The sequence below is a fragment of the Ictalurus furcatus genome, chromosome 13 (genome assembly GCF_023375685.1).
Source record: "Ictalurus furcatus strain D&B chromosome 13, Billie_1.0, whole genome shotgun sequence".
Lineage (NCBI taxonomy): Eukaryota > Metazoa > Chordata > Actinopteri > Siluriformes > Ictaluridae > Ictalurus > Ictalurus furcatus.
The window spans coordinates 16,844,756-16,863,591 of NC_071267.1; the positions used below are offsets into that span (position 1 = coordinate 16,844,756).

General features: G+C 37.9%; 1 protein-coding gene across 1 annotated transcript in view; it reads left to right on the forward strand.

Annotated features, from left to right (window-relative positions):
* Positions 1–218: 218 nt before the first annotated feature.
* Positions 219–18,836, forward strand: part of rbfox3a (RNA binding fox-1 homolog 3a) — a 272,370-nt gene continuing 253,752 nt past the window's right edge. The window contains exon 1 of the mRNA XM_053639962.1: positions 219–230. The gene's annotated coding sequence lies outside the window, so the exon portion shown is untranslated. The remainder of the gene's footprint in view (positions 231–18,836) is intronic.

Sequence of the window (18,836 nt, forward strand, 5' to 3'; positions counted from 1 at the left end):
ATCTGTATTCTCCTCCCTGCTCAGTCCTGTATTCCCTATTTTACCTCAGATTTTAGCCACTGATAGCGGCTGCCTCTGTACAGCTGTTGTAATGTCTTTCCTCATGCTATCATTTGACTGTGGTTTCACAGCAGTCTCTCTCTCTCTCTCTCTTCTCTCTCTCTCTGTCTCTGAAACAGGTTGATCAGGCACAGTTACTTGCTACGTTTAGAGTGGGGCTTCTCTCCTCAGTGAGTATTTTTATGCTAATTTGACTGGCTAGGTGTGAAAATCTCCATAGTTGAGCTTGTCTTCAAGAGTTTTACATGTCCTTAGTTCCACAGAAGTATGTTGATGAGTATGATGCATGAGCGGTCAATGGTGAGAGAGAGAGAGAGAGAGACAGATGTGTGCCATGTGTGAAGTTGTAGAATATGTGTGTGAAAGGAGAGCCACAGCACTAGAGCAGTGTGGACATGATGTTAGTTATCAGACCTTTGTTGAATTTTCTTGGCCTTACAATAAAGCAGAATGGTGGTATATTTGCTACAACTTCCTGGAATTTTTTTTAGTAATGAGTTTGCATCCTGAAATCAAAGCTAAGTAATGTACAGTATTTCATAGAGTCGGGGTATTTGACTCGTCCGGGACTCGTACTCGAGTCAAATTGTGAACAAACTCGGACTTGTCATGCACTCAGGTGAGTGTGTCATGTGTGACATGACAAGACAGATAAAAAATAAATAACAACATAAACAGACATCCAACCTCTCCCGGAAGTTACCGGAGCTCATAATATACCGATAGCCGCTCCCTGATTATTATTAATTAATTATATATAATATCTTGGAAATCGTTTTTTTTTTTAGCGCGAGCGAGAGACCAGAAGGAGCAGAGTGCGACTGACAAGCGCGAGAGACTGACAGAGAGCGTATCCTGATTGGTCTCTCTTTCTGCTAGCTAGACCTATCAGTTTTCTCTGTGAGCGGCTTTTAAAGTCCACCTCTCTCTCTCGCTCTCTCTCTCTCTCTCTCTCTCTCTCTCTCTTCAGTTCATCCATCATTTCAGTGTACCGCTGTAGTTCAGTGTCACTGTAGTGTTATGCAGCGTCATGGCAAAAAAAAAGAAGAAAAAGAAAATACAAAAGGCACTTTACCCCAGACTACACTAAAGTGTACCCCTGCTTCATAGGGGTCAAAAATACTGTTTTCAACAGTGACTTTTGCCCATGGTGGGTTAAATGATTGTAAAAGACATGCTGAAGTGAGTTTAACAGGTGTCATTTGTTCATTAGCATAGCTAATGTTATTTAAAGTAGCTGGCTAGCTGCTAAGGAGCTGCTCTACTGATGTCCTACGTGATGAGGACAAACTACCTGTAGACTTGCTTAAAGTTGTAATAGAATAAAAGCACGATTAAATGACCTGAATATAATATAATAGTACATATTAAGTACATATGTTAATGTCACATTTAGCATTTAGCTATTAGCATTGAGATTGCCAACAAAATACTTAAAAATGAATGTATGTATGTATATATATATATATATATATATATATATATATATATATATATATATATAGGTGAGATGGGGTTGCAGGGGTGGTGGAGCTACTTTCCTGAAAGGAGTTTTTGCAGGGTGGGATTTCAGCATAAAATTAAGATAACAAGAAATTAATGAATGTCTCCCTGCCTGGCCAGGGGCTTTCTGTGCACACACTTGAAACGCGCGCACAGAAAGCCGCCTCATCGTGCGAGTACTGAATTGAATTCTCTTTAGCGGCTTATTATGCTTGGATGGTCAAATAAATACACACACATCATGTCAAAATGCAGGTCTGGCCGAGTATTCATGCAAACACAGTCGGGGGAAAAATCGGAGGTGTGTCAATACAGTATATTGGATCTGTGCATTAGGTCTTAAAGTGACAGCAGTCTAATAAACCTGCTGCTGTCTGTGTCATTAATGTTAATCAAACAACAAAAGGCAAAGAGAAAATCACTCACTCACTCACTCGACTAAATAACTTCAGTAAATTTCATAAGAATCATTGTATATGTCATACAGTGAAGTCTATTTTATTTTACATTTAATTGCTTTATTCAATTTCCATAGTATTTCTTACTTGAATACTACTGATAGACGTATACCTGAGAAAACATATCGTTATTGTGAAATAAGATTGTAGTCATATCGACCATTACTAAACATTAGCATTTGGTGATTCCAGTCTTGAATTTCATGTAAAATGTGAAATGTACTTCTTAATGTAGTAAATATCATAAACCCTGCTGATAGGGATTTTTTTATTTTAGGTTAAATTACAAGAACAGAGCTGTGTTCAGAAATGAGTTTGTTGTCATCCATAGATTAAAAGCAGTAATAAAGCATGAAGCTTGTTGTTATGACATGCTGCTAAATGTAACTCTACTCTGTACTCTCTCTCTCTCTCTCAGCCTATATAACTGTGGGCGAGACGCATCAAATAACTCGATCTGGAGGACACAATATAGTGTGATATAATAACAAAACAGGATAATTTGCATTTTCATACACTTGTAATATAATAAAAGTTCTACATATACCTCTATATACCTTTTTTATTTGAAACCATTTTTGATAGGAAACTAGTTGAGCTGTTGATGACATGAAATAAAAATATTTAATGGCAATGGCAAGATGTAATAGTTGTATTTTTTGTTGCATTTGTGTTGCCATTGGTTTGTGAACGTTAAAATATTAATTTAGCAGCTCATTTCTGAGTTTGCAATTGCAATTTCAAATCTTTTTTCAATTTAATTATTTTCTGGACTCGGCCAGACTCGACTCGGACTCGGCCATTAAGTACTCGGACTTGAGTCCAACTCTGCCCCTTTTGGACTCGGACCCAATCGGTTAAGGACTTGGTCTCGACTCGAACTCGACAAAGGTGGACTCGGACCCAACACTAGTATTTCATACAATTTGCATTGGTACACTCAGAAATTTTCTGTATCCTAATACTGTGTAAATATAGTCTATGTAAAGTCTTTCTTCCTGTGCGCAAATGTAACACTTTATTATATACAATGCATGCATATAAAAGCTGCTGCTTTAATTGTATTGTTTACATTCTTGTTTAAGTCAAAATAACTGAGCGTAGACATACGGTATGTTATGCTATGTAGCTTACCTGTGTGTAACCACCAGCATTATATTACACTGATGTAGAGTAGAGAGGGTTTTTTTTTTCTTTCTGCATTTGGATTGGATTTAAGAATTATTAAATGTTAAGAATTTATGCCAAAGCAGTGCTGTGACCTCTCAACTCATTTGGAACTTTTCCTTCAAAATGTCTGTAAAAGTCCAAAATTCTATTAAAAAACTGAAGCTTCCAGGCAAGATAGTTAATTAATTGGGAATTTTGCGTATCTTTATATTTTCTTAATTTAGTTGACCGTAAAATTACAAATCCTGCCCCTCTGACAAAACACCTTTATCTCTTGGAAGAAAACTAAGGATTGCACATTTGTGCTTGAGCCTGCAGGTGATAAATCCACATGGTTGTGAATTAATTGCAGTTAAGCTTTATTTTGAAACTTAGGCTTTCTTCAGTGCAGGTATTAAACAAGCAAGTGAACTATAATGAAGCTAGATCAAGTAAACTAGCTTAATCAAATACTAAGAAATACAGTAGTGTAAAAAAAAAAAAAGTAGCAGAAAAACATATGCAGAAGCTGGTTTTGCTAATTTATATTTATTGTTATTATTTTTTTTATCATGCCAGGAAGCAGAACATCGACATTTTCCCTTGAACCAGCTAGTCATTACTCTGCATTTAGCAATGTGCTTGACTCACATGGCCATTGAGGATAAATGTCTTCTCTGGAGGAAGGAAAACTGAGCAGGAGGGTTCTGAAGCCCAGAGCGCTAACCTAGTGACACTCCTGATGGGTAGCAGTGCTGGAATTCTCTTTGGACTATGGGGCACATTGCTGTTGCAGACAATTGAATACGAGACACTGGTTAAACTGTACAGACAAAACCTGAGGCAATCTCTCACTAAAGGATCCTAAGGGTACAGCAATCACATGGCAGAGATTTAATCATTATTAAAAATGCCAGTAGCTACTCTGGTCATGTATTTTGCTTTAAGCCCTGTTCTTTGGCCCTTTGAATTACTTAAGTGCTCTGTATCTCTCTGGACATGAAAGCCAAATACTTTAACTTGTTCTTTTTTATATTTCTGTGAGAGTAAGAGTACTATCGGCCTGACAGTGCTGCTTTATGTTGGATTTGATAGTTGTTTTTTATCATTCTGTCACAGTTTTACTCAGTCTAATGTAGTTTTGATACTGTAATTGGATCAAATGCTCCCATGACTCAATATATTAAAAGTAATACCATGCACATCAATGTCTTGCACACATGCTTGTTATATTTATTATATTTTTATTATTATTTTTTTAAATAAATATATATATATATATATATATATATATATATATATATATATATATATATATATATATATATATATAAACTTACTGCAATAGTTTCTGTGGCTATCTGCTCTTGTTCCCTCATTAGTGTCAGTTACTGTTAATGAGGTCAGCTCTACCAATTGAGATGATTCGGGTAGTCTTAGTTTAGCCAATCAGCATGCTAAAATCCCTGGTTGTTTGCAGTCTGCTCTAATTTACCAAGTGGTAAACTGGCATAGATGGCACTGTTGTAATAAACCTTTTATAAAAGCAGACAATTATGTTACAGTAATTTACATTTTTATGAAAGTTATTAAGTGTCCTTCTATAAAGTAGAATAGCAGTAAAAGAGGTCAATGCCACAGTGATAGGGTCAGTGTTGAGATATATGGTGCATGCTCCAGATCACAAAGACTTCATCCTGTCTGTATTTTGCTGTTTGATTTCAGTGACTACGTTTACATGGACAGCAGTAATGACATTATTGACCTTATTCTGAGTAAGACAATACTGTGATTAAGGTGTTTACATGAGTTGCTATTAGAATATTCTTTTCATGTTCCCGTTTTACATGTTACAGAAGATTAACGGCACACGTCATTACGTCCTCACACCACGCCGTCCGATGTTCCGTCCAGAATTTCATGTATCAACGTACAGTTAGTCTTCATTATGGTACTGTATACAGTTTGGGTGTTTTTATTTTTAATTTCACGAAAGCTTCAAGTGCAGTTCATTATTTGTCATGCTGTATGTGTAGACGACTGTTTGAAGCCGTGAGCTGCGTCCCGAACCACGTACTTACATACTATATAGCAGCTGAGATACATGACTATATAGGAAGTAAGTACGCGGTTTCGGACGCAGCCATGCTGTCTTGTTTGCCGTAAAACGGTTGAGCACTGCCATGTGTGTACGTGTCCTGTCGCAAAATGCGGTGAAAACTCCCACACGACGTTAACAGTCTGATTAAGGTGTGTACATGCCTGTAATGCACTTCAATAATACGACTAAAACAGGAATACTCTACATTTCTTAATTTGATTTGTGTTTACTTTGAGTATGACTTTAGTCGGAGTAAGGTCATCGGTGATCGCTGTTTACATGGTAGTTTCTTAATCAGGATATTGTCTTAATCTGGTTAATATCGGATTATTGTTGTCCATGTAAACGTTCTGAATGATAATCTTTGTTCCTGAATATTCTGATTAATGTAACAATGCTATGTTTCTCTTTCAATTAGGTGAATACCACTCATAAAAAGATGTGTGGTTTTAATCTGTGAATTGAAAACTGGTGCATAATGTTGATGAAATTTTTGAATGGCTGTTTTTCTGAAATAGCTCCCAGTCCCTTCCCTACTTAGACAAAACAAATTAGTCTACTTCTGAATAGATCCTACAATTCTCGTGGTATCCAGAGGTTTCATTTTTTTTCTCTGTGTGTTCTCATGGGCCACAGTGGGAGATGGAGTTGACACTTGTGAGAGCAGCAGCTGGGTGCTTTTTCAGTCTTTCTTTGTATCTGTTGTGTGCGTGTCTCATTAAATGTGGATGGTGAACTAGCTGCAGATAGCCTGGTGATTGCTACTCTCTCTGTGTAGCAGTGAAGCCTCGGTCTGTAGATGAGGTGCGATTGACATTTCTCTCTGGCCCTCCGCAGGGTGTCTGTAAGGATCCTGAACCCATTCAGTCTGGCTCCCAAATCAAATCACTGTCGCTGCCACTGCCACCACTCACTGGCCCCATCAATTATTTAGCCCTAGCTCGAGTGAACCAAAAGGCTGAGGGAATTTGATTTTGCAGGCACCTCTGGCAAGTCAGACCTTTGGCACTAGCTTGTGCAAAGCCACATTAAGCAGTAGTGATGTGGTATTTTCCGGTGGTGTTGTGTCCTTTGCTCTCCTTCAAAGTTTCTGTTTCTAAAATCCATATAATTGATGATTTTGGGGTTATTTGTTCTTCATGTTTTGGATGGTTTATTCTTCACTGTGCTTAAAGGGTTTGAAGCAAGCAGTGTTTGAAACATTTTTTCCCCATAGGGTACCTATTTAGTGAAAGATGAATTTATAGCAGGTGGTCTTCTCCCCCAAGTCCTCCATTGCAGTGGTTTTAGAAATAGCTTGGGGTTATCTTTGGTAATTAAAGTTTGATTTGATCGAAGCACACTCTTTTTTCTGCTTGAATTTTAATTAGACAGGCCACTGGTCCCTGGTTCATTGCAAGGACATCTACCAAGTTTCTAATGAAATTCGAAAGCCTTTTAAATTCAATTTGGGGGATTTATTGGACAGCAGCAGCTTTTGGGCAGTGCAGGGATAACCATCTTGTCTGCTAGCTTTGTGTCTCATGATGCCATTGGGAAAAAGCGGCAGCAGCCACATGGAGCTGTGGACCCACTCTCGGCAGTGTCACCATGGTAGCTCCTGCTCCCTTTGGCCCATTACTGTAGACAGTTGGACCTGCTATCAGTGCCCCAGCAGAGGGGATGTGTTAAACACCTCCAGCAGTACTTAACAGCTTACTTGTCTCTCTAACTATCTATCGCTGGTGCAGAGCTCTGGCAGCATATGCAGAATGCTATTTCATAATGATAAAGATCACATCTCTGCTCCAACTTGCAGGGAAGATAAAAAAAAGAATAATAAAAATATGCCTCCCACTCCCTTGTTCTTTGAGAATGTAGTGAATTCCATGCAGCAGAATCCATTTGCGAGTATTCCTCTTGTGTGATATAATCTTGCCATACATTTCTAGAGGTCAGAGCAGACACAGTAACAAGGTTGAGCAAGAGTTGATGTACTGTTTCTCTGTCTGAAGTAGCTAAATGATTAATCACTAGAGAATGACAGCTATATTCAACCATTGGTCTTTAAACATGTGAAAGGCCTGTCAGATTGAATTTAAAGCCAGTTCAGTTTTGGGCACTTGTATCCATGCATGAAGGGATGTACCTGTCTCTGAGACTCCAGATATTTATGCATGCCTGAGGGATATGAGGGTCAGTGTTAGGTCAGATGTCAGCTTGCTCTTAGGAGGAAGGGGTTTGTGTTGATACACTGTGCTCATGGTTTGGCTTTAAATGTATATGGATAGTTTTAACATCAAGACAGTATGAAGACAGTATGACGAATGGTGCCTGGGCCTTTATACATAATTAAAAGGTTTTTATTTTAAGCTTAAAAACAAGGTATTAGTATTGCACCCCCTCTGCTATTTGGGCTTCTGTTTCCTTTCCCTCCCTGCATTCCCCTGTGAACTCGATGGCTCAAAGGTTCAGGTTAAAGCACTTGTCCATTGCACCCTGATGTCGCTCTGCTTATGAATCATGTCAAACTGTTGCTTTGAAATCTTTGATCAAAGAGATACAGTGCCACGCGTCACATGAGCTCTGCCTGTCTGCCGATCACTAATCCGGCTCCCAGCCTGGCTCTCGACATTTTCAGAGAACTTTAGAGAACTAAAACTGCAGCTAACACTATTATGCATAATATATGCGTCAGCAATTTACAATTATAAGGTTGTATCACCTGTTTTTCACAAAAAAAGCATAACTCAAGCATCCAATTTGAAATGAACCCAATTATATTGCAAGAGGGTTAACGATATAATAGGGGAAGCCCTTACTTTGTCATTTGAACCAAAAGCTTAGACAGAGTGGTAAGCCACAACTTAATGAGCTGTTCGCAGCCTGTACAGAACAAAAGTCAGCATAGATCACACTAGATACTGTTAAATTACTCACCCAATCCACTTTCATTTAGATAGTTGCATAATCTCTAAATTATCTAATTATGATAAAAATATAAAAATAAAAACACATGTGTTTCACTGGCTTTTTCTTTTACTTTAATGTTTCTTAAAGACTAAGATCTCAACACTTAGTCTAGTTCTGTGCCAGCCTGAATGGTCACATTAAATCTGTTCATTTGGCTCATGCTTTTATCCAAAGTAGCTTACAGTTAGGGCGGTATATAATTAAGCAGTTGAGGGTTAATGGCCTTGCTCAAGAATCCATCAGTGGCAGCTTGGTAGTGCTGGAATTTGAACTCACAACTTTCCGATCAGTAGCCCAAAGCCTTAACCACAGAGATACCACAGCATCTCCAGTTTCACCTCCTAACCTCAATCTGTTTCTTATTTTAATAGGTTTAATGTCTATTCAGATCCATTGATAAACATAAAGAACATCCAGGTCCTTCACCATGACTGAGACTGGTACTTTCCTAAATTAGTCTTCTCTTTTGGACATGGCATGGCATTAGCTGCAGACAGACATGCCCTGCAAGGACTGATGAAGAAAGGAAGGTTAAGAATGGAAGACTATGAGATTTGAATATCTTAGCATTAAAATGCACAAAGCTGGAGCATGTCTGCAGGGGAGGCTTTGAAATTTCCTCCACCTCGACTCTTTTATCTCAACCCTCACGCTCTGCCTTGGGACCCGCAGGGCTCCCTGCTTTGAAAGGGGCTGCCATATGCTTCTTCACACTGCTCACTTGCACATGTGTACCCACACACACACACACATAATCACACATACATGTGTTGCCAAATTTCCTAGCAAAAGAGGGTAAATATTAAATGTGAAATTGCTTTTTTCCCCCGCTCTGTTCTTTTTATCCACATTCTTTGACATTGTGCCTTTGAAACACAGGTCAATGTAAAATGGTTACATCTTGTTGAAGCTTATTACCAGACTCCAAAATGAGTTAACTTAGATATGAAGGTCAGTAAAATGACTTTGCACAGTCTTAGTTTGTCTTGTGTACTTTTTTTTAGGCTGGATAAAATGGCTTTTGTGAATATTTGCAGTTTACTTATTCCAAGTCAGTCTGAAGCAACAAGGTATTTCCAGAGGCACACTCTTTAGAGGTAAAAGCTATGAAGGCATCATGTGGTGTATTGAAGATGCAGGCTTAAAGAAAAAGTTAAAGTTAGCTTCCATTATATGAATTATATTACTTTATACAGTAAGTGAAAGAATTAGTCGAAACGAGTTCATATCCTCTGCGTGTCACCTCTGCCATACTTCTGCATGGATCTAGTAAATACTATACAGTGGATTATTGAAATAGCCTGACCCCTGACTGGCAGCGAATACATTCCAGATGGGCCAATTTTTAAAGATCATTTACATTTGGAAATGTCCAGCCACACCAGAGAATTACACTATCTCTATTATATGAGTCACTCCTGTCTGCGAAATAACTGTGAAATAAGTCACAGTTCCTCTGACCTTCACTGTACAACTCCACACCATTTCTTTTTACACTGAGTACTGACTACTGAAAAAAACTAAATGCTCTACATGAATGTTACTCTTCATTTGCCATTTATAAACATTTGTTTCTGTTTATGGAATATAAAATACAGTAGTTCATTAGCAGTTCATTTATTCTTTCATTCATCTAAAGCAGGATTGCCCACTCTTATCCTCAAAGTGCCAGTGTGGGTACAGGTTTTCATTCCAACCTAGCAGGAGCTAGACCTGATTCTACCTGTTTAAATCAATTGATCTTCACTTTCAATAGACAATCAGATGTGGCTCCTGCTTGGTTCAAATGAAAACCTGCACCCACACCGGCCCTTTGCGGATAACTGCTTTATCCTGGTCAGGGTCGTGGTGGGTCCGCAGCCTATCTTGGGAAGATGGGCAAAAATACACCATGGATACACCCTGTGCTAATTGTTGCATGGTTAAATTCAGCAAGGAGAACTTAAATGAGCCTTCTGAAACATTTTTTTTCCTCTCAATTGTAGTCTTGAGTAGCTTGTTTCCACTCATTATATATCTCCTCTATCACATGACAGATACCAAGGGAAAAGGGTAATGGCTAATGTGCTTCCTTCAAGACATGTGAAGTTAGCCACCTCATCTTTTTGAACTGTTGCTCATTTTACTTCACAGGCACATAGCTGAACACACTGGGAGGAAAGCATTAACTGCCCTCTTCTTTTGTGACATTTGTGATTGGCTAGTGTTGCTCTGATCGACAGGGGAGATAGTAATGTCATTCCACCCAGAAACTGCAGTTACTTTTGCTCTCTTGGACTCCCAGTCGCAGATGGCTGAGGCATCGCCATGATGTGAACTTGCAATATCGTGACTACACCACTCGAAAGCATAAGGCACACATTTTAGTAAACTTAGTAGCCAGACTTTAAATACCAGTTATACCACAGCCATGTTGAATTCTTGATTCTGATTGGTCAGTCAGCTCTTGACCGCATTACAGTTCCATATCACTTCGCCAAGTTAACTGAAATAACGGAAAAGTTAGCCAACTATCCACCACAGCACACACATTTAACAACAAACAAAATGACAGAAATTTTTGATTTTCCAGAAATAAGTAAAGAAAAGAATAATCGACAACGGGCCACTGAATTATTACAAAAAGAATGCTCAACTGAGGTGGTAATGCGGCCACGAGGCCAAGAAGAGGTTTGATCCATTGATATGCAGTTATTGGAGAGAGAGATAGAGAGAGAGAGAAAGCAAGAAAAAAGAAAGAGAGAGTGCAAGAGAGCATTCGTGATTGCAGTAATGAGGCAGAAAAGCCAGTGAACAAGTATCAATATTTATTTATTTATTCATTGTATTTTCTGCAGTAATAAAAAATGAAAAACCCAGTGAACAAGTAGGCCTATTGATATTTATTTATTTATTTGTTCTATTTTTATATTATCAGCATGAAACGGGGGGAAAAAACCCTGTAAACTCTCTCTCTCTCTCTCTCTCTCTCTCTCTCTCTCTCTCTCTCTCTCTCTCTCCAATAACTGTATATCGATGGCTCAAGCCTCCGGTGCTAGTCCTAAAATGACATTTTGGAATTAGCGACGGAGACCTGAGATGGGATGTTTAATTAGTTCCACACACAAGAGCATTTTAAGGACAAAAACCTGACAAATGTCTTAAAATAAAACAATTGAAAAATGTCTTGATGTGTGGTAACTGTGGTCCGTTGAATTATTAGAAAATAATGCACACCCGAGGTGTAACAACCATGTCGTGAAGTGGAGCTTATTTAGTGGGTTTATTTAGTGAACATATTTCAGTCACTGAGTTGTGAATAAACTGTGCAGTAACTACTTTGGTTGTGCTGAAGCAAGGTTTGGGCATCAGTTTGAGCACTGTCTGTGTCAGCACCATAATGGTTAAATTAAAACATGTTAATTCACAACTTTAATCATTTTATTAGACAGTGTTTTAAATATAAAAAGCAAGTTGCCTATATGACAGAACTAATTAGTAATACTGATAACCCTGCACTGAACTGCAGTTAAAATCAGCTGTCATTTGTTTCCCTACCAGAATGCCTGCCAGAGGTGTGAATATTTTGGCATACATTGATCTTAACTGGAAAGTTAGTTTTTCACATTTTATTGCATATAGTATGTTTTGTTTATATTTATCTCACAATATATTCCATTTTTATTTGGAAGATGTAAAGATATAGATGAATGGCTCATGGAAAGCTTTGATGTGAAACAGTCTTCTCACTTCATTTTTAACTAAACCATATATTTGCACCAGTTCTCTTTGATATACCAAGCCCTTCTGCTAGGGTTTTTTGATGTTAGGATCTACTGAAATGTTCCAGCAGCAAACGGTAAAGTGAACCGTGTGGTTGTTGGGAAAAGAAATAAGGGTTCTATGTCCTTAGCTATAAATACTCAATTATTATTATTATTGAGCAGTCTTCTTTTTATTTTTGCTTAAATATAACATTTTGTTGAAGGTTCGTGTTCATTATAATCCATTAAAGTGTATAAGACTCTGCATACTTTGTATAGAGCCACATTGCATACTTTGCATAAAAACAAACATAAAATGTTTGATGTGGATAGGTGTACAATGTAGAGTGGAGTGATAAGCTGAAGTTGTTTGGGTGCAATGTTTAAGTATTTTTCAATAATAATAATAATAATAATAATAATAATAATAGTACTACTACTACTTCTTCTACTACTACTACTACTAATAATAATAATAATAATAATAAGGAGAAGAAGAAGAATTATTATTATTATTATTATTGTTATTATTATTATTATTGTTGTTGTTGTTGTTCTTTATTGTTTATATAGCACACACACACACACACACACACACACACACACACACATGAAAAAGCAGAATACTACTAGATACTAGGGCTGTAATCAAGACCGTGGCAGGTCTTGTTGAGTCCACGACAAGTCCAAGACTGGGATCGTGTCAAGAACAAATCTTAAGGGGGTCAAGGCTGAGTCCAAATGAAAGTGAGACTGAGTCAAAACCGAGACCAAAAACCAGTGGATTTAGGGTTTTGTGAGCTCCTGGACTTGAACCATTATTGGAGCCCTATACATACGCTATTACATGAATTTACAACTGCTCCAGCCAGGAGAAATGCAGGGCTGCTACTGTAACAAAGAACAGCAAGTACTCTCTGAGCAGAGAGAGACAGAAAGACAACATGAATGACAGATTAAAAACAGAGAGATGTTCAATGGAAAAACCTTTATAGTTATAATCAGTGCCCCATTATCCATCCATCCATCTTCTACCACTTACTCCTTCTTCAGGGTCGCGGGGGAACCTGGAGCCTATCCCAGGGACCATCGGGCACAAGGCAGGGTACACCCTGGACAGGGTGCCAGTCCATCGCAGAGTGCCCCATTATATTACTCAATAATATTTTATTTACTTCAATAAGTAAATTTTAAAAAACTATTTAAAAAAAATAAATACCATTGTGGATAGGCATAACCACAAAAAAAAAAGAAAAAAGAATATAAACACAAAGTTACATTAATATGCTCTATACAAAGCAAGTGCTAATATTTTAAAAATAAAAATAAAATAAAATAAAATAAATAAACATAAATAACAATACAAAAAATAACAATGCACTATATACTGTAATTTAAGCACTGTGCTTTACCTGCATCCGTTTCAAGTAATGTGTGCTTTTAGAATTTTACCTTCCTGGACTTCCCTGCTGCAAAATCATTAATAATGTCATCATATGAGATTTGACCAGCAATGTCATGGTTAATAGCAATTACAGCCAAACTGCCAAGACTCTCCTGTGACATGGCTGACCTTAAGTATGTATTGATAAGTTTCAGTTTTGAAAAGCTCCTCTTTGCTGAAGCTACTGTGACTGGTAGAGTCACTGCAATCTGAAGAGCAACCCACAGGTTTGGGTAAATTTCTGATAGCTGTTTCTCTTGTATGAAGTTCAGCATCTCCAGGGCGGCCATGTTGCTTGATGGCAAGTCAGGTAGGCTTTTCAGTTCATGAGCAAGTTCTTTCCCATCAATATCAGACTGACCTTCAAAGCTTAAGGTTTGTCCAAAAAATAACACCACAAAAATGACAAATGATATTGAAATTGTAATAAGCTTACTTTTGTTTTTTTCACGCTTTGTTTCCTCTTCTTTTTTTGAGCTCCCAATGGCTTTTGCCACTTCTTTTTGCATCTCAACTAATAATCTTATTTGCTACTGCCGGTAATACGTCAGCAGCATTAGCATAAAAATTATGCCATTATCGTCCATAATGCCGTAAAAAACTAAATCATCATCACTGACACTCACACACTTCACAGACACACCAATGTGATGACTGATAAGTATGATGTACTTTTTAATTTTATTGAAAGAGACATTTTAAAATAATGATGAGTTCCGTGTTGCACTTAATACAGCCTTGCACACACTGCCGCTTATTCACATCGGCACTAGGGGGCGCCAACAAACCAGTTTGACCAAACAAATTTTTCTGAGGAAATAAAAGACATGATGGCATTTGGTGTGGCAGCGGTAGGGCGGAGGTGGGGCGGCACCCCAAATATGCTGATGCCTTAGGCGGTTGCCTATGACGCCTAATGGATTGACCAGCCCTGGTTATAATAGCCCTAACAAGACAAGAATACACATTTGAGCAAATTATTTATCAGAAGTATGTGTGTGTGTGTGTGTGTGTGTGTGTGTGTGTGTGAGAGAGAGAGAGAGAGAGAAGGAGAGAGAGAGAGAGAGAGAGAGAGAGAGAGAGAGAGAGAGAGAGAGAGAGAGAGATTTGCATTTCAAGCAAAAATAAAATAAATAAAAAAATCAGATACAACTGCACTTTTTTAAATAAAATACACACAACACGAGATGTCACGTGAAATTGTCCAAAGGTTCACAGATGTATTATAATCTAGACAAGGTGCACAATATGTACTGCATGTTTTAAGCAACAGTGTAAACTTTGCAGATGATATCTTGGTGACATTTGGTATATACTTAGCAAATGCTCATCCACTCTCATACATTTGTAACTGATTAAGAAGTTTTAGTGGTTTGCTCCTACTGTAATCAGGCAGTTGCTAATGTCAAACCTTTCACAGTTTTCTTGTTTGCCCCACTTTAGTGATGGTCCCTAATGATACAACTCTGAATCAGGTGTGTCCTAACGTTTGAGTGCAGTTGGTTTATGCTACATTCAAATCATGTAGTCTTACACTAGTTTGGCATGCTGCCCGTGTACCATTCACCATTAATATACAAAAGTCTGAAACTATGTTTACTGCAATAAAAGAGACATGATACCACCCAGCTTAGCATCAAACACACTCTACACACCACACCACACTCTACCATGGACGATTAACAGAAAGTCCCTCATCTTTTAGAAGTTAAATTACCTACTAGTAAATTCTATAAATCAGGAATTATTTGCAGCATAGTCAATGTGTCTCACTAAAATCCAGGTCAAATCCATTCTCCAAAGGGTTTCCCCATTTTTGTGTGCTTTTCTATCATATTTTCTGTTGTCCAGCATTATGAAATTAGCTAGCTAATAGTAAAAGCCCACATGACTGTACTGCACAATTGTCAAAACTTAAACCAGTAAACACAAATCAAATATGGCCAATGTACAGCAAAGCAAATCAAACATAAATATGTATGATTTAAAGTGAGAGATTGTGATCCACTCATTTATATAAAAGCCGTGTTTGCTCTATGTTTGGTTTTATCCATTAGCACACACATTCATAGTTGTCAGAAAAGTTTACACAATGTTCTTCCTTTATCCCAAATATCAGTGTTCAGCTAAAGAATGCTTAGTGTGTTAAGTCTGCTTCATTAAAGTTGAAATCTCACTCACTCCCCGTTCACCCAAAGCATTGAATTACAGCTCAAGTTGAGGAATTAATTTAATTAAAAAAGTTAAGGAAACAATAAGACAACACAAGCCTTTTTTTTTGTTTGTTTTGTTTTTTTTTTTTTACAAAATTTCAGTTAAGAGCAAGGCCGTATTTAATGAGAACGATGGTCGAAACTGAGACAAGTCCAAGTCAATACACAAAACATCTTGAGACCGAACTCCAGCCCTACTAGATACAGACAAAGAAGGACAGAAGCAAAACAATATAATCCTATTATTATTTCTATGGTAGAAAACCAAAAAAAGTAGTGGAGTGAAAAGTCAAATAACCCTTGTAAGTGCATTAAATTCATCGAAGTTCTTAAACAGCACCAGCCAATGAGCAAGCTCTTTTGTCTAAGCATGACCAGCCTAATTCCAAGTAGAACACTCAATTTGCACTACTCTTATTTACCAAATTAAAGCAGATGTCTCTACTAACATGGATCTCTACTCATGGATGGCATGATTTAATCAAGCATAGCTGCAAGTGGCTTCTTAAGCAACCGAGTCTCTTGTCTGGCATTCCCACACCTTTCTGACATGGAAATGGAAATGGGTGTCTCAGTCACGATGGGAGCTTTTAAATGAGGCACACAACTAAGCAGGCACTACGACACAGAGCACCGACCCCGCTTCGCTCAGTCTTTTCATCACTGCGAGACTGTGCTTACATTTTTGCCGGGATGTTTGCTGATTTCTTGCTGCTGACTGCATAAGAGATGGGAGTTAATGCTTGAGAGACAACAGCGCCAATGGCTAATAATAAGGGGCTTCACTTTGTCAAGGGCTTCCAAGGAGAAGGGCTTCCTTAATCTTGCACTTGCTGTTCCTCCTGTGAGATTAGATAGTTAAACATTATCAGCAGACCCATCCATCTTTGTACAGTGCGTTACAAAAACAATGATATGTGACCTTCAATGCTGACGTGTAATTGAACACGTTATAGCTCTTCCTGGTGGAGTCGGACTTGCGTCGAGTTAACCGAAGCACATTGCAGCATCTTTAAGTCTCTATCACCTCAGCACTTCATCCTCTTGAGATGTCTCTTATTGCCTCATCTTCACACCCATCTCTGGGTAGCTATTTTGCCAACAGCATGCATTCTGTTATAAGAGTGCTCTAAGAAACAGAATTTAGTTAAAAAAGAGCAGATTGTAGCATGTTTGTGAAGTTTGCTGAAGACTAAACAGAGTCTCCTAGGAGTGATAAGTGCTCATTTTCCCTCCACACAAACTCAAAGGAAATCAGAACATGTTTTTGCTGCTAGTGAGAGGCAGTACTGGGGATTCATTTAGGGATTGGTGGAAACAGAGACTGGGAATCCAGATACTCTGCCCCTGTGGGATAAGTCTCCTTCCTGAACTGCACTGGATTGCTCAATGAGAGAGGCTTCACTGATTCTGCTGAAATAGTTCTTTTTGTCCAAAGTCTTTTTCTCCAAAGTACTGAGAGTAGAGATTATTACATCTGCATTTGTTTAGGTCTCAATTTAAATTTTTGAAAGTTAGCATCTGGCTGTCTACTTTTACTTTAAAAGCTTTAAATGATGTGACATTATCTCTTATGGAAATTCACATCATTCTGCGTGTGATCTACGTGTGATCATATGTTTCAAAAGCATCTGAAAGTGCTTTTCAACATGGCATTCCCTGAAATCGCTCATGTGAACTCAAGTAAACACATGACATCATGTGTACAGTATGTGATATGGGTAATAAAATCACATCTTGAAAATGAAAACACATGCTGTACAGGTGATGATAAATTAATCATTTAAAATAAAAATCACATGTAAAAATATGAATCATGTGAAACAAATCATACATGAAAAAGCTTAAATCATGAGATCACGTGAAAATAAACTGTGTGCAAAAATGAATGTGAAAATAAATTAAAAAATCATGAAAATATCCCATTTGAAAATAATCATGTGGAAAAAAGCAAATATGAATGTAAATGATTCATGAAAATCACATGAAAAGAAATTAATCATTTGAATCAAAACCCATTACATGTGAAAAACATACTGTGTCAGAAAAGTGTCAGAAAGCCACATAAATTTAATGTGTGAAATCATATGATTATTCACGTGTGAAGTTCATGTGACTTTTCTGTAAGTGCAGTCTACTGTAATTTGCTTCTTCTGACTGTACGTAGAAGAAGAAATGTTATTCCTCTCTGTTCTATACTTTATAGAAGGATCTGAGAGCTGAGTGCATGGTACTGAATATGAGACTGGTTTAAACATCTAATTTGTCATGAGAGGATATTGAGAGTGTTTTTTTACTTCACTTGTTTTCCCCGAATTGGCATTTGAAATAGGTTTTTTGATGGATTGTGGTGTTTTCCCTTGAAGGGTTAAGTGCTTGCTAACATATCCTGCAGCGTCAACACTAGACTTAGGCTCATTAGCATAGGGATGTGTCGCCGAAAGAAACTGCTAGTGTTGTGAATTGTACTCGTCTGTACAAAACAGGAAAAAGGACTTAATGAAGTATCCAGGTAGTGACATTAGCACTTTTTTTTAAAACAAAAAAGAAAAAAAGCTTCCATAGACACTAAAAAGTTCTGTTTGTATTCATGTTGTGTGATACTTTTTAAAGGTCTTTCGAGGTAGAGCAGAACAACTAGAGTGTACTGGACTTCAGTGATGTAAACATTTACAAGTTTCATGTGATCTGAATCTCTAAAACTGCTGCTGACAACAGAGCATTAGACAGGCATTTTGAGTGGGCTAATTCATTTCTGTTATAGAAAACAAAGTAATCTACCTGAAACAGGACAGAATCCTTTAGGCATTTAGATTTTTTTTTCTGTCTCTCTGAGGACAGTAGGGTCCTCATTTAAATGAGCAGAAGTGTTTGTCCTGTGTGGAGGACATGGTAGCTGCTCTAATAAACCCCTTGTGAACTCCTTCTATCCCCTATCCTCTCTCTGGAATGTGTCCCCCTCCCTTCAAACCACATCTCTCCATTGATGTTCACATGCTCCTCAGAACTCGTCTTCTCGCCCGCCTGCACTGCTTTCCGTATCCCTTGGAGGACAGCAGGAGAGATGGGGATGGTGAGGGGATTCAAATCACCCCACTTCACAGACATCAATGGAGACCTGAGGAGATTGAAACTTCTTTGATTTTGCAAAGGACAGAGAAGTAAATAAAACAAGTGGGAGAAAATAAAAAGAAGTGAATGGAAGCTTGCAGT